The 5,000-nt window shown below is 55.8% G+C and overlaps 1 long non-coding RNA gene across 1 annotated transcript in view; it reads left to right on the forward strand.

The window, feature by feature from the left end:
* LOC141578420 (uncharacterized) overlaps positions 1-5,000 on the forward strand; it is a 6,715-nt gene that overhangs the window by 1,552 nt on the left and 163 nt on the right. The window contains exons 1-2 of the long non-coding RNA XR_012508815.1: positions 1-2,094; positions 2,346-5,000. The exon at positions 1-2,094 is cut by the window's left edge and continues 1,552 nt beyond it; the exon at positions 2,346-5,000 is cut by the window's right edge and continues 163 nt beyond it. This is a non-coding gene — a long non-coding RNA (uncharacterized LOC141578420). The remainder of the gene's footprint in view (positions 2,095-2,345) is intronic.

The raw sequence follows: 5,000 nt of genomic DNA on the forward strand, positions 1-5,000 counted from the left end.
CGATTTCGTTTTTGACGTATAGTATATCTCTCAACACTATCTCTTGGAGTTCCTTCAGGACTTGGATCACTCCTTTTTGGAAATCTTGATCGAGCAGGCCATCCACGTCTATTTCATGGATCGTGCTTTCAGGGAATTTCTCTGGCTCTTTTAATTGGGAGTGGTTCCTCTGCTTCTTCATAATGCTCCTATCTCTCTGGCACTGTGGCTTAAGGAGTATCAGTTATCTATTGGTGTCCTTAAGGAGTTTATGTATTTATCGAAAGCCTAGGCAGGCATAAAACTTTAAAAGAGAGAGGGGGATAGGGGGAGAGAGAGAGAGACAGAGACAGAGACAGAGGGGGAGAGGGAGAGAGGGGGTGGGGGCAGGATGTTAAAAGAATGGAGAAAAAAAGGTTTGAAAACAGTGTACGATCAATAATAGAAGAGCAAGTTGAAGCAGAATAGCAATTGAGCTGAGACGTCTTCTAAAAGCCTTTAAAAACAAATAGAAAAGATCAGAAAATAATATACAGTTGTTTCAAAAGTAAATTTTTAAAAGGTAATCGGAAATAGAACAGATTTTAACAAAAGATAAAACAGAGGATTTTAAAAGACGGGAGAAAGAAAAGGTTTGAAGACAGTGTGTAATCATGAATAGAAGAGTAAGTGGAAGCAGAATAGCGATCGAGTTGAGACGTCTTTTAATAACCTTAATAAAAAGGAGGAAAAAAATCGAGAAACAATATTTGAAACCTGTGAATAACCAGTAACAGGAGATCAAAACCAAGAGAATGAAAAAGGGAAGGGGGTGGATGTTTAAAAATAATAATAATGAAAAGACTTGAAATGAAACATTTAAAAGGGATTAAAACCGTAAACGTATACGACTGTTCAAAAGTAAAGGTTAAAAAGGTAACAGAAGGTAAAACCGATATAAAAGAGATTAAAAAAGAAAAAGGAAAAGAAAAAAAAAAAAGAGGAAAAAAAAAAAAAAAAGGATGTGTTCTCCTGGAGACGGTGCGCTCTTAACGGTTTCACCGAGAAGTCTTTCTGTCGTCGCCCTGTTTCGTGAACTCAGCTTGCTGTTTCCGCGGGCCCTCTGTCGGCGCCCTCGTCTGTGCTGCCCTCGGTGCCTGTGGGCAAGTAGATCGCGCCCCCTCCTGGCACCGCGGTCGGATGCTGCGTTCCTGCCGGGAAGGAGGGAGGGTGGCTGGCCGCCTGCCCTCTCCCGGCGCCGGTCGCTCCGCTGCTCTGTGCGGCTGTGTGCTCCGCCTCGGGTCGGCGCTCCTCTCCGTAGGTGGGCTCGGGGAAGACCGTGGAACCGCCCCGCCCCTGCTGCATTCCAAAACTCGGCTCCTTCTTAGTCTTGGTGGCGCGAGTTCTCTGAGGTACCGGGGCAGATATATAATATCTGCCTCAGGCTGAAAACGAGTCTCAGTCCTGCCTAGGAGGTTGCAGAGCCCCCGGGTGCGGATTCGAGTCTCGGCCCCGCCCCCGCTCCCGCCCCCGCCCGCGCGCTGCGCGCCGCGCGCCAGGGGCTATGGCGGCTGTGGCTGCGCCCCGCCTCTCTTCTCGCGAGAAGGGCCGGTGATGGCGCCGCGGGTCTGAGGAGATGGAGGCTACGGCGCCCCTCTCCCCAGGGCACACCGGCCGTGTTGCTTTGCCTTTCTTTCCCCGTAATGGACGGGTTGGGGGGGCGGGTTGTTCTGCTCTGTATCCCCTCCCGGCCACGGCGTGTGGTGCCGCCGCCACGGTCCTCTGCCCGGCTCGTGCGGCCTGTCCCGGCCCCCGGCTGCCGGCCTGCGACTCGGGCTGGGTGTCGCGGGGACCCTCTGTGCCCGTTTCACTTGGGTCGGTCGGTCAAGGGGCGCTCCGGGCAGATCTGAGACTCGGAGGCTCCCCCACCGTCCCGTCGGCCTCTCCGTTGGAGACGGGGAGGTCTGGCGAACGAGCCCTATTCCTCCTCTGCCGGTCCCTCCCGCACTGTTTTGCTTTTGACTCTTTCTTTTCTCCTTTTCTCCTACCAGAGTTTGGGCGTCTTTGTCTTTCGAAGAGGGCGGTGTTCTGTCGGAGTTCCGCAGGTGGTCTGATTGGCCGAGTGGGTCCGTCGATGTGAGTTTTGGTGTATTTGTGGGAGAGGGTGAGCTACGAGCGTCCTTCTACTCCGCCGTCTTGCTTCTTCTCGGGTTATTTTTGAAGAGTAGGTGCTGGGGATTGAACCCTGGACCTTTATTTTTTCCATGCTAAGCATGGGCTGTACTGCCTGATCTCTAGACCCTCCCCACCGCAACCCCCCCCTTTCCCACCGCCTCCATAGTACTCGATGAATCTCCTACCTAGATATCTATGCTTCCTTGGAATAGGGCCGTCGTTTTCTTCATCGGATTGATGCACGTCTGTGGATTCGTCTCGTTTCTCTCCACTGCGGTGGGTGGCATCGGGGCGTGGGGTGGGGTGGAGTGGCGTGGGCTGGGAACAGTTCTTCACGTGTAGAGGTGGAGCGGAGCGATGAGGATGGTGACTGTTTCCCCGAGTGCTCGCGCCGGGTGATGGAGGCCTGTGGTCTGACTTGGAAGAGGACTCGGGTGACCAGAACAGAGCCCGTGTGGGGTCGTTGTGGAGGGAGGAACTCCACCCCCCCCCCAGCCCCAGCCAAGGCACTCGTACCTCATCGAGGGACGGTCGGCCGAAAACAAACGAAAGCTGTCAGAGGTTTGGGGGTGGGGGTGAAGGGGTGTGTGTGTGTGTCTGTGTGTGTGTGTGTGTGTGTGTGTGTGTGTCTGTGTGTCTGTGTGTCTGTGTGTCTGTGTCTGTGTGGTGTGTGTGTGTGGTGTGTGTGTGGTGTGTGTGTGTCCCCGTTCCCCGTACCACGGTCTCTGGTCGAGGCCCCCCCGAGCGGAGAAACGCACGCCAGGCCGTCCGTGCTCCTGGTTGTCCGGCCGCGTGTCCCTGCCACCCAGAGATCCCGAACCGTCCCGCTCGCTCCCCTGCCATGTGCCATGTGCCATGTGCCATGTGCCACCTGCCTGTCGGCCGGGCGCTATTTTAGACCCTGCGAAGAAGTCGACCGGATGGACGGGCCGGGCCGGGCCGAGCCGAGCCGGGCCGAGCCGATCTGAGCCGAGCCCGTCCAGGCTGGGGTGGGTGGTGCTGGGTTCAGAGGAGTGGGGTACAAGCGGGAGGCGGGCGTCGATGGAGGGGAGGGGGAGGGGGAGGGGGAAGGGAGAGGAAAGGGGAGGGGAGGGGGAGCAGGGATGACGATGGTCTGGGGCTTGGCGTGTGGGGTGGGGGTGGGAGGGATGGTAGCCATCCTATGACTTTCTCTCCCTACCCCGCCTTTTGCAAGTCTGTTCGAGTGACAAGGTGGTGCTGGTTTCTGGCTGGTGCACACCATAGTGATTCTGTTCTTCTTTTTCCTGGTCTTTTTCAGGAACCCTCGTCCCGAGGGACTGAATCTAGTGCCCTGTGCTGCGCGGTACGACCTAGGGGTCGAATCTGCCAGGAGAGGACTTACAAGGATTTCGAGGATCCTGGAAAACTGCTACCATCCAGAATCCTACATGGATGTTCAAGATCTTGTGGATGGACGGACGGACGGAAGACGGATCGAATGGAGGCCCCGCCCCATCCCCTGGACCCCTTGGCCCAGGAGGATCGTGATGGGTCTGGAAAGGACTCTTCCGACGAGGGTCTCGGGATGGACTTTCTCGGTCTGCGGAAGGTGTTTCTGCACAAAGAGGAAGAGAGGGGCGTTCTCGGCCAGAGAGCCCGAACCGCCTCCTTTCAGGGATCCGCTCCAGTCAGGGTTGGGGTCGGGGTCAGAACGCAGCCACCGACAGCTCCCCTCCCTCGTCTTGGCTCTCCAACTTGGGAAACCCTCCTCCCTGCCCCCTCACCCATCTTCTCGTCAGCCGGCCTCCAGCTTCCCCGTGCCAACCACCTCTCTCATGCTGCCGGACTTTCCTCCTCCTTGGGCTGCCAGGAAGCTCTCCCGCTCCTCCACGTGCTTTGGCTTGGAATCCCTGACAAACACAAGCGGTGCTGGTGGGCGGGGCCGTGGGCGGTGGCAGAAGGACTCCCTTCATCTTGTGGGAGCGATTTTTATCTCCATAGAGGTGGCGATTGAGAAAACACATAAAATCACTCAGAAGAATACCCATGTGTAGTATCCCTGACCTAGATCCGTGTCTGTCTGTCTGTCTGTCTGTCTGTCTGTCTGTCTCTCTCTCTCTCTCTCTCTCTCTCTCTCTCTCTGCCTCTCTCTCCATTTCGCTATTCTCTGTGTGTGTGTGTGCGCGCGCGCGCATGCGTGTCTGTCTGTCTCCCTTGTCTCTCTTTCCTCTCCTCTCCCCTCCTCTCCTCTTCCCTGTTCTCCCCCCTTCCCCCTCACCCCTCCACTCCTCTCTTCTCCCCTCCACTCCTCTCCTCTCCCTCTTCTCCTCTCCCCTCGCCTCTTCTCATTTCCCCTCCCCTCCCCTCTTTTCCCTCCTCTCCTTTCCTGTCCTCTCCCCTTTTATCCCTCCTCTCCTCTGCTCTTTCTCTCTCTCTCTCTCTCTCTCTCTCTCTCTCTCTCTCCCTCCCTCTCTCCCTCTCCCCCCCTTCACTTCCCTCCCTCCTCCCTACCCCCCCAACCCCTACCTTCACAGGGCCTCATAGATTGCAATCGGTTTCCATGAAATGTGATGAAGAGGGAATGAATTTTAGAATGATATCCCCATGCCATCGAATCCTTCTTCCCCAGGGATAGCGACTTATTTGTGGTCGTGTTTGTTTTTGTTTTTCTTGTTGTTGTTTTGGGGCGCATCGAGGGCGCAGGAGGCGTTGGGAGTGAGGGTGATGTTTCTCTTTCTGTCTGTCTCCTCCTTAGGACGGATTTTAAGAGGAGGGAGGACTCACAGAAATCTACCATCTTGTCTCGTACTGCAGCTGTGTTTGAGCTTCCTATACGATCTGGGCGGAACACTCCCCACCCTCACCTCAAGCCGCCATTGCCGCCCCCTCAGCCCCCTGCACCCCCG

The sequence above is a fragment of the Camelus bactrianus genome, chromosome 8 (genome assembly GCF_048773025.1).
Source record: "Camelus bactrianus isolate YW-2024 breed Bactrian camel chromosome 8, ASM4877302v1, whole genome shotgun sequence".
NCBI lineage: Eukaryota > Metazoa > Chordata > Mammalia > Artiodactyla > Camelidae > Camelus > Camelus bactrianus.